Consider the following 11611-nt stretch of genomic DNA (forward strand, 5'->3'; position numbering starts at 1 on the left):
CCAGAAGTAGCTCCACCCTCACTGAGGTTCTGAAACAAGATGAAAGAAGTCCTTCATCCTGAACCTTTTCCTTGTGGTCATGAGGACCAGACAGCCCAGGTGATACTTAATAACACACCTTACACATCCTCTCATGGTCTTGAGAATGGGACACTTACCTGGGTCGTGTTGGGGGAAGGGTGTCAAGTGTTGCTTTGTCAAATGTAAAGAGTTAAAATAGACACGAATTGTTGGTACACTTTTGGCATTTCTTCATTTTATCTAAAAGCACCTCAAAAATGAAAGCCACTCTCAGAAAGGCTCAGGCCAGAAGCCAGCCTCACTATCCCAGGCTTCTTGCTCTGCATAGCCAACTGTGCTCTAGTCTCTCTGCTCATACCCAGGAGGCCCGGCCTTTAGGAGATCCTCAGTGCGTCCCTTCTGCTTCCTACCCTCCCCCTCTCCTCTGCCAGGTGAGGACCCCCCGGGGGGACCCAGGCCCCACACCCGAGCTTCAGTGCTTTCTATTTCTATGGGAAATGGCTTGCATTTTCCTAGTTAGTGGCAGATCTGCCTTTTGATGTTAATGAGTTTGTGAACCCAACAAAAACATAAAAGACGAGGAGGCTCTTCCAAAGAGAGAAAATAGAAAACAAAGTGCCATCCAAAATGGGCCGGGCTTGAAATCCACCTTGAACCTCCCAGCCCCTTCCTCGGTCTTCCCCACGGGGCCCCTTTCATCCACATGAAGAAGTTGAGGTAAAATGCCGTCCTGGTGACTATCCTGCAAACCCAAACCCATCTGATTGGTCTGGACAAAGAAACTGAGGAATTTGGCTGATCAACGTGGCACAGCTCCGACTTCAACTTCTCCCACCCCTTCGCCCTCTTGTAGAGGAGACACAGATTTCTCACACATCGGTGATACTCCCTCCCTCGTTTTCAAATAGCCCCCCACATCCTGGTGCAAATCTTAGCTGCCTCCTAATAGCCCACTTTAGGACACGGATGTTCTGATCTGATATTATGAAATGGAAAGTGGCCGCTTTCTAATCTAGAGAGAGGCAGGGCATTTGTAACAGCTAGAATCAAAGGCCTGGTCTCTTCTGTTCCTAATTATCAATAGTGTTTTATAATCTTATTAATATTGATACTCAGTATACTGAAGATCTGTTAAGGCGTAATGTATGTGGAAGATAATTAACAAGATCCGAGGCAGATCAATCGCCTATTTGACAGCCAACGGTGTGTGGCTTATAAATTATACATATTCTAGGTATTGCTCAAAATGTTTAAAGTTTCTGTCCAATCCTCCGGCTCCAGCGCTGGGAGAAGGCATGAACCTGAAGGTACGGTCCCCAGCCTATTGGAGCCTCCTGTGCACACCCCGGACTCGCTCTTACTGACAAATCAAAGCCTTCCATTAACCGCCCAGATCCACACACAGCGTAAAAACACCTCTCCTCCTTGTAAAGTGCGGAAAAACAAAAGGTGAAATCTTGTAAAAGAGATGATTAATGAAAGGAAGGAAACTCGCCTTTTGATTTCTGGAAGAAGGTAACAGTTGGATGTCTCAAACGGCAGCACTGGTCTTTCCTGCTGGCGCCCGTCTGTAACGGGGGAGGCGTCTGGTTGCAGTCAATACAAGGAATAACCCCAACTAAGGTGTATATCTGGGGAGGTTTAAGAGCTTAATATCGCCTGTCAAGTACAGCGTGTGTGCATGTGTGTGCGTATGTGTGCACACGTGTGTGTATGTTTGCACATTTGTATTGTGAGGGCAGTGGACATAATTTTTTCTCTCAGATGGCATCCCTTTAGGGACACCCCCTCCTCCATTCTGCAATAATCCCATTCAGTCCACAGGATTCAGATGGGGCTGACCCTACCCTGGCCCCATGGGCAGGCACATGACCCAAATCGGCCAATCAGAGCCCTGCTCAGGATTTATTTTTTAGAGCCATTGGAAAAGATGGTATAATTTCCCACAAGAGTCTTAAGCAGAAGGGTAGGAGCCTCGGACCGCTGACAGTCACTTTGCCACAAGGGCTGGGAAGAAGCAAGCCAGAGGAAAGCACAACCAAGCCATGAAGGGAACGGAGTCCTGCTGGTTACTGCTTGAACCCCTGGACCCAGCTATGCCTCAAGTTCACACTTGGATCACAATGACCTGAGCCGATCATGACTTCCCTTCGCTGCTCAAGGCAGTCTGATTTTGGTTTCTATCACGTCACTGATGAAATTCTAGCTAACACAAGAGATTAAGGCAAGATTTTGGAACCCTCTTCTCCTCTTCACATTGCAGGTGAGAAAGCTAAGCAAGACATTGGGGTTCAATAAATAAGGATGAACAATGAAAAGATAGGGTTCGGCAGGTTTATCGAGGTAGCAGGCCTTGCTGAGGACACTTTAACCTGGTGCTGACCCTTTCAGAACCTCTTAGCGTCCATCAGATTTAACTGGGGAGACTGTGACATTCTACTACAGAGCGTACAGCCCCCCTCAGAGGCAGTCGGGGTCCCACCGAGCCTCCAAAGCAAGCAGTGTCGAGCTTGGGCCGCGCATTTCACAACTCCGAAGGGATCTGGCTCCAGGAGCCCAGACACAGCGTGGGATTTGTAAAGGGTCATTGTGAGGACACCGAGTGATGTTGGGCTACCCCATACATTGTGGTGTCAGGTTCACAGGGGACGGCCATGATGATACCGTGAAGCCTCGTCATGGTTGCTAGCCAGGTTCCAAGGGCAATGTTAAGGTCAAAGCCACAGAGAGAGGAGAGTGTGCTGCTAGCCGCCCAGGCCCTTGGCACAGATTAGAAAAGGCACCCACTTTGAGTGGACGAATTAGAAAGACGGCGCCTCCCCTGGTCAGAAGAGTCAGCAGCAGAGCACAGGGCCTGGAGAGAGAAGCTCGGGCAGGATGTTAACCTCGTGTCCCCAGCTGACACCTGCGGGGTATGCACACTGGACAACGGGATGCGACTGCACTGAGCAGAGACTACTCGATCCAGTGGCTGCTCTTCCTGTCGCCTGGAACACATCCCGGGACGTGCGTGCCGTGGACCCTGGGACGCTCAGGGTGACGGGGCTGCTTTCAAGCGTGTCCATGTACTTCTGCTTCCCCAGCCGACGTTAACGCTTACCGTGAGTTCACCAGGTTTGTACCCACTACACTGCAGTCCTCCAACTTAATTAAAAAGTGTGGTAACCAGTGCCATGGGAGGAAGGAAAAAAGAGTATTGTGGTGTCTGTGAAAACTAAATGAATGCTTTGGAAAGATAAAGGCAAGTTGCAAAAAAAAAGTCTTTAAAAATTAAGAAATCTTTTGCTGGAAATGCATGGTGTTTTGTTGTTGTTGTTTTATTTTTTTAAGCCTCACCCAAGGAGTGAGGATATTTTTCCCATTGATTTTTAGAGAGAGTAAGGGGAGGGGAGGGAGAGAGAGAAAGAAACATCGAGATGTGAGAGAGGCATATTGATTGGTTGTCTCCCACCTGACCCGCAACCAGGGCCAGGGATTGAACCTGCAACGGAAGTATGTGCCCTTGACTGGGAATCGAACCCACAACCCTTCGGTCCTCAGACTGACACTCTATAACACTGAGCAAAAACAGCCGGGGCTGGAAATGCATGGTTTTATACAGCTGTGTAAAAAATATATGCAATTCTTTTTTTAAAAAATCATTGAATTGTGCACTGTAACTAGAGTCCATTTATTAGATGTGAATTATTTCTCCATAAAACTGATAAGAAAAATATTAAGTGCCAGTGAGATGATATGAAAGAGCAGGGGAAAGATAACAGAAAATTCCTCCAAGAGTCTTGCGTTCTGACTGTTCTGCAAGTGTCTTTGAGGGCTCGCTGTAGGATCTTCACATGCAGAAACGCACCACTGGAAGCTATGAATGGTGTGTGGTTGGCTTAGGCAAGAAAGCGAAGCCAGAGCTGCCGAGAGCGGGCCTAGACCCTGAGGAAAGCCTTGGTTCTACATCAAAAGGTTGGCAAAGAAAACGCACATTTATCCTGTTGAAATTTTTCAAAGTGTTTAAACTTTGTCTGTATTGTTTTTAGAACAATTCCCTATGTTAGCTGACTTCTTTTGTGATCAACTACCAACTTCTGGCCAGACCTTACAGCGAGGCTTCCACAGTGGTCTTCTCACCCTGAAGATCGTCGAAACAATCCTCAAAGTGTGCAGTGCTGCCATCTGTCAATAAATCCAGCACAATCTGTATTTCCTCCTTTCCCCAAAGGTGAGATGCTGGCACTGTGGCAGCCTCTAACCAAGCACAGGCACACCCAGCGAGATGCAATCAGCCATACTGCTTAAGTTGTACACTGTCTTTCTCTCTATTTCTGGGTCCTTATAACTTAACTAGAGGCCCAGTGTACAGATTCGTGCACCGGTGGGGTCCCTTGGCCTGGCCTGTGCCCTCTTGCTATCTTGGACCCCTCAGGGGATGTTGGAGAGCCAGTTTCAGCCCAATCCCTGCAGGCCAGGTTGAGGGACCCCACCAGTGCATGAGTCCATGCACTGGGCCGCTAGTGTGCATATAAGATCTTTGGTTAATCTTTTCCCTCCCTCTCCTCTATCCCCTTCCCTCTGAGATTCATCAGTCGGTTCCATGTTTCCATGCTTGTGCATTGAGTATCTGCCCACTGATGGTCAGTGTGCATCATAGCTACTGGTCGAACAGTCGACTGGTTGCTTAGGCTTTTATATATGTAGATTGTTTGTATATATATAAACAATCCACCACATATTCTCTTATATACAGCGCTAATTGTGTTTTTTTTTTAAATATATTTTATTGCCCTAGCCAGTTTGGCTCAGTGGATAGAGCATCGGCCTATGGACTGAAGGGTCCCAGGTTCAGTTTTAATCAAGGGCACATACCCGAGTTGCGGGCTCGGTCCTCAGTAGGGAGCGTGCAGGAGGCAGCCCATCAATGATTCTCTCTCATCACTGATGTTTTTATCTCTCTCTCTCTCCCTCTCCCTTCCTTGCTGAAATCAATAAAAATGTATTTAAAAATGTGTGCAGGTCTGCCCTTACTTCTGTGTGGCTTGCGATCTAGCCTAGTCCGACAGGTGGTGCTGACCCATCATGCAGAACTGGTTCAAATCCACGTGTAAAATCATGTCCATGTCCCTCACGTATGCTTGCCCTGGGAAATGGTTGAGGGCGACACAGACCTATAGCCCTTGACCCTGGAGAACTAGTCATCAGTGCTATCAGCGGCAGCACTGTCATTATTATCAGGAGTGCAGTGCAATCGATGGGACTTTGACGTCTTTAAACCCCAGGCATTTATAAAGCAATTATGGGTTCCAAAGCTCTTTCACATTCTTTACCTCACCGCAAACCCACAGGGCAAGGAGGACAAGCATCCCTCATCCGCCTATTTTACAGATGAGAAAACTGAGCTCAGCGAGGTTAAGCCTAGGACATTCCCCCAATAAGACAACGGATGGCAGTTTTGTATTGGCCTGTGCCTGAAGGGTTTCACAAATTCTCAAGTCCCTTTTCTCCCCAATTCTTGTCTTTCCCCTGCCATCCCTCCACCTTACTTGCCTTCAGGGCCAACCACTTAGAAATAAAAGGATGAAGTTATTCCCACCTGTGTGGCAGGCAGCATGGAGAGCACTCAGCCTGGACCAGTTTGTGAAATCTTCCAGGACGGAGGGAGACCTCTATCGTCTCCAGCGTACAGGCGGGGAACCAGGCTTAGGAAGATAGAGTTGACTTTCTCAAGGTCACCCCAGGAGTAAGGAAGTAGCAGAGAGAAAACGGAAGCCCCGGTCAGTCTGATTCAAACTCACTGGAGCACCTCTGCCCTGGGAACCACCCAAGGCTGTGTCCTCTGGACCTGCAGCTCCTTGGGAGGGAGGGGACCCAGGGCGCCTTGGCCCCCAAAGTGCTGGACTAAGTGGATGCTCAGTGTCCCAGACCAGGGAGCCCTGCCCTTGCCTGTGAGGGGGTGAATGTTCACTGTCATTGGCAGCTCGGCGAAGGAGGACTGGCTGATGCTATCCATTATGCCTGGTCCGGGCTAAGCCTGCACCGGGGCACTGAAGGGAGAAGGTGCTTCCAGTGGGAGAGTGTCTCACTTCATGCTTTTCCTGCTGCCTCAGCCCAGGTGACAAGGGTTTGGGCCTGGAGTTCAGTTTTGCGTGTCTCTGCCAGGGTTTGTGTTGGGCAAGCAACCGCTGGACTTCCCCTCCACGATGCCTCCACCCCTCTGCCGGGCCAGCTCGCCTGCCTGGGCGGTTCCATCCATTTCAGGCCTCATTAGAGCCCGCCGCTCGGATTTACACTGATGTAAATCAGGTCATTAGCGCCTCACAGTTTGGCCAGGAGGCGTGGCCAAAAGGGGATTTGAGGGCGGAACTTAAGGGGGTAGGGAGCAAACTTTGAGCCCAACTTAATGTTTAACCTCTTGGACAATGGGATTGCGAGCCTTCCCCACCCTTATCCCGGGGAAAGAGTCGATAAATACACGTAGAAAACAGCCGGGGCCGGGTGGGAGGAAACGGGTGGCTACATTTTCCATCAGATGCTGGGGGAGCCAGCCTGGGCCAATAGGACATAACGTGGACAGAGAAAGCCTTCGGCGAGCCCCCACTTCACCCGCCCTTTGTCTGGAAGAGAAGCCCTGAATGCCTCCTCAAAAAGTTGAATCACGCTTCGAGGAGGGGAAATGGAAGGGACGATAATCCCAGGGGGAGGGAAGGGGATGAGAGAGAGAGAGAGAGAGAGAGAGAGAGAGAGAGAGAGAGGGAGAGAGAGACCCATTTCTGGTGAATAATTAACAACAAATGTCTCCCTCAAAAAAAAAAAAAAAAAGTGCCCTGCAGAACTTTCAACTTCTCTAATTTGGAAAGTCAAAAGTTCAACTAGGCGCCAGGGTGCTGATGACAAGACCGGGTCCCAGCCCACTCATGGCACCCAGCTGCAGCCATCGCCTTCCGGGGAAGACAGCAGTGTCTGGTGGTAAAGGGTGGAGGCCTCAAGCCTGCCCTCGGCGTTGCAGGCGAGAAGGTAGGACTCCGGTCTCCCATCTTGGGTGTTGAGGATCCCTCCACCGGACTCCCCAAAACCACCGTGTGGGTTCCAAGGCCAGTGTCAAATCCAGACATCAGAAGCATCTGTTTTGGAGTCCAACCTGGGTTTTCATTTCGGCTTGGTCATTGCCTGGCTGTGCAACCTTGCGCAAGTTACTTAACTTCTCTGAGCCAGTTTCCTGAGCAGTGGCATGGAACCAGCAAAACTGCTTTTGCAGAGTTGATGCCAGGATTAGACACAGTGTATGGCGGCGGCCAGCAAACTCTGGCCCATGGACCAAATCTAGCTGCTACCTGTTATTTTAAATAAAGTTGTATTGGAAAGCAGCTGCACCTATTTAATTACTTATAGTCGATGGCTGCTTTCATGCTCTGAGGGCCTACGTGAGTAATTGCAGTGGTGACTGGATGGCCTACAAAGCCTGAAATGTTCGCTCTAACCCTTTGCAGGAAAATGTTCTGCTCCTGGTACATGGAAAGGATGTGGGCTGGTGCTTCGTACAAGTTGGACTTGCAGCAGAGGTGGAAGTTAATATCATCAGTATCATCCCCGGGCATTCGGGCTGGTCCTTCATTTTCAGAAGTGTGGGTCTTGCCTCTCTTGCATATTTCTCTCCTCTTAGCCCCTGCCCTCCACTCGCACTCTGAGTGCTGGTAATTACACTGGGGACAGGGGTCTTTCCTTATGTTGTTGGGCACGTAGTAGGTGCTAGTGACAGCACCTGTCACTCTTGTTGGGACCAGGAGGGCCTCGGCCCTTCGAAGCCACCAAGTCACTTGACCCCGGCACCAGGAAGAAGAAACCACAGAGACAGGTAAGAGCAGAGCAGGCCCCAGAGGCGGAGCTGCGGACTCAGAGTGGCCATGCTGAACGTGGGAGCCAGTGTTTGCCGTGGGATGAGGGACAATAAAGAAAGAAGGAAGCCACCCAGTTCTCCTAGGCCAGGGGTGGGGAACCTTTTTTCTGCCAAGGGCCATTTGGATATTTATAACATCATTCACGGACCAAACAGAATTATCAACTGGAAAGTTAGCCTGCTGTGTGGGTCAAACAATTAACTCACCCCTAATGGCTTGGCAGGGCCAGGCGAAATGATTTCGCGGGCCTCATGCCGCCGGCAGGCCAATCAGGGAGCACAGGGCTGTGGAAAGCTAGGGCAGACCCCTCCCTGCGGAAGGGCAGGACAAGGACAGAGCCAGCGCCATGTTTAGCAAATCCCTATGAAGTCAACTAAAGCAACTGTTGGATTTGGCCCACTGAGAAAGATCCTCTCCATGCACACTGGGTGATTAATAATATCTCCTTTCCTTTGTACAGTGTGCCCGCGTCGCCGGGGGCATCTCATTTAATTCTCAGGGCGCTGCTGGAGGGAAGCATTGCCCCTGATTTACACTTGAGGAAACTGAGGCGCGTGGAGTAGAGAGGCGATCTCTGGTCTCCAGGACCAGGCAACAAGACTCAAGCGTCAAAGGCTTGTGGCCGCCTCGCTTCCCTTCAGCCCGCTCTCTGCGGTGTGTGCGCGCTGGCTAAACGGCATGAATCATTCTCCCCCGAGGAGCAACAGGAATTTGAAGAGTAGCCTCGCCAGCCTGGCCCACAAATACCTCCAGGCGGCTCTTCTGGCCCCGTTTGGCCTCCTGCTGACCTTTCCCCAGGGGCCCTGCCTGGAAGAATCTCAAGACACAGAGGGTAGCCCAGAGGAAGAGCCTCCTGCTGGAAGCGCTACAAGGGGTGTTTGCACCGCACTAGGTTTGCAAGGCCCACACACCTGTCCAGCCATCCCAGCTAGCCGTGCCAAGTCTTGGGCCCTAACCACTGGCCGCTGGCACCATGGCTGAACCCCGGCCATGTGCCAGGCATTATGTTACCGGCTTTGCACACGCTAGTTCAGCGGCTCTTAAAGCCCAAAGACCCTCTCGGGGATCTGGGAAGTCAAAACTATTTTATAATATTTTCATAATGTCATTAAGGCATCATTTGCTTTTTTTTTTTTCTGCTCTCATTCTGTCTTACGTACACGATAGAATGTTCCAGAAGCAACATGCTATGTGATGATGTCATCACTCTGATGGCCAAAGGGATGCGTTTTCTAGAATTTTCTCAAGGGACGTCTGTGGGGTGCTCAGTCATTTTTAAGAGTGCAGAGGGGTCCTGAGATCACAACGTTTGAGAATGGCTGTACTACTGTGATCTTTTTAAATCCTGACAGCAACCCTATGCGGTAGGTACCATCATCTCTAGTTTACAGATGAGGAAACCGAAACGCCAGCCGGTACAGTGACTTGCCCTCGGTCACCCAGGAAGGAAGCCCTGGGCGGGGATGGAAGCTGGCTCTGTGTAGGGCCAAGGACAGCCCCTCTGGTCCTTGTAGAATCCCTCTCCCCCGCTGTCATCAGACCCCACTCTGGAGGTAGAGATCACAACTCGGGGTGCCTGAGCAGCTTATCTGCCTGGCTCCTTCCCTTCTGAGAAAGCAGGAAATGCCAGACACGTTGGGCCTGTTTTCTGCTCATTCAGACAAGACAAGGGGCGTGGCCCCTGGGCGGTCCCTGAGGTCCTTTCTAGCAAGGATCGCCCAGGCCCAGAGCTCAGGCTGCCAACCTCTGAGGACAGGCGAGGGCTGAGGACAGAGGGCCAGGCGGGGCGGGCAAGGAGGTCATGAGATCCGCCGTGTCTGCCTACTGCCTTTCTTCTGAGTTCAACTTGCCCTATTTTAAAATTTGGATCCAGAGTCAGGTTTCAATCCAGTGGCTTTGCCAAGAAGAAATTACTTCTTCTTTTTTTTTTTTAATCAAAACAAAACAAAACCTTTTCACCGTTGAAAGGTTGGCCCAGCCTTCCCTTCCCTCCGCTCCCTGGCTGCTAATGGCCGTCCGCAGCAGCCTAGGCCACACTGGGCTTTGTTCCTGGTGTGAATGAGAGGAGAGCACCTGCTCGGCTCTTAAACAAGCGGCGCCGGTTAACATGGGTACCAGCGCCGTGATTGGCTGAGGAGCCCTGAGAAACAGCATCCCCGACTTCTGTTGGTTTTAGTGTGTGTGCGTTTCGTTGTTTGTTTCGGATATTTTGTTATTCTGCGAGCTTCTAAAGAGGCTCGGGTGGCCCTGGGAAGGCCTGTATTCTTAGCTCATTTCCCTCCCATGGGGCTTTTGTAGACACGCTTCTTGTGTTGGTCTTATTGTTCTCGCCCAGAGGTTTGGGCTGTAAAATTAAGAGACTGGATTTTTAAAAGGAAACAAATGTGGCCAGAATGAAGGTGCCCTGAGCGGCTAAATCATACCTGCAAACATGCAGTCACTGGGGCCAGTGCCCGCACCCCTTCACGCAGTCAAATCAGCCTGAAACATGGGACTCACCTTTGACCCCGCTCTTCATCACCAGCCCATCGATTCCACATCCAAGGCCTTTAGATTCTATCTCCTTCATTGGCCTGAAGTATTTGATGTCACAGGAAGAAAATGAGTTTGGGCATGAGTTTGGCTCCTTCAGCTCTCAGCATGACCTTGAGCAAGCATACCCCATATTGCCCCAGCTCACCTTCAAGTTCACCCACTGACCGTCTTCCCCAGCAAGTACCCAGGGCCTCTCTGTCTGCTTAGTGGCCAGAGGGCTTTCCCTGGAACCAAGGAGGCTTGCCCAGCCCTGGAGCAGGGCAACCTGAGTGCTCTGGGTTCAACCCCTTCAGACGAGGCATCTCCCAAAAAAGGAAGTGGTTGGTAGCATCTCAGCTCTGCGTCCCTTTGGGGGGATGGAATGACATGGGGCGCAAGATTGCTCGGAGGGGCCCAGCAGGCTTAAGCCCAGCTGTCCACAGCAATGCCCGCGTTCCTTCTCTCTCACGTTCTCACTCCCTCACTCATGCGTCCTGGGATCGCCTCCCACATGAGCTACCTGCTCCCAAGGCCTTGTCTTGGGTTCTGCTTTGGGGGATGAGGTCCAGGCTGTTACTGCAGGTTGCTGAAGCTCCACGAGCCTCGGTTTCCTCACTAGTAAAAGGGCTGACCACCCCCCTCTCAGGCTTGTGAGTAATAGTGGGTGATCATCCTTACAATGGCGAAATCCAAAAGCGCTTCGCTGTCTGCGGGCACCCATGTCTGCTGCAGGCTGCACAGATCCCAGCTGGGGGCTTTATGACGTCTCATTATTTCTGAATCATTGCGGGTTAATATCCAGTGCGCATGCTCCAGGCTTTGGAGACTCCGTGTTACACGCCTGTACCAATGTACTGATGTTCTTATTTGGGCCCCTGTGACAAATGAAAAATGGCTACTGTAGCAAAGAAGGGAAATGCAGGTCTCTGGGTGAGAAGACATTTCACTACGTGTTTGTCAGAAAGATTTCGGATCCTTTCAGAAGTTGCATGGAAAAGCAGAGAGAGAGAGAGTATATATCTGGCCCCATCACTTAATGGCTGTGTAAGTTGGAGCAATTTATTTGCTGAGCTTCCGTGTTCTGCCTTGCAGAGTTGTGAAAATTATAAATAATATCTCTAAGCCCTTAGAGGCAATTCTATCGTAGATAGAGAATGAATGCTATCGTCTCTGCTTTCACAGATCTTAGGATCTCG

This window comes from Cnephaeus nilssonii, assembly GCF_951640355.1.
Source record: "Cnephaeus nilssonii genome assembly, chromosome: 16".
In the NCBI taxonomy this organism is placed as follows: domain Eukaryota; kingdom Metazoa; phylum Chordata; class Mammalia; order Chiroptera; family Vespertilionidae; genus Cnephaeus; species Cnephaeus nilssonii.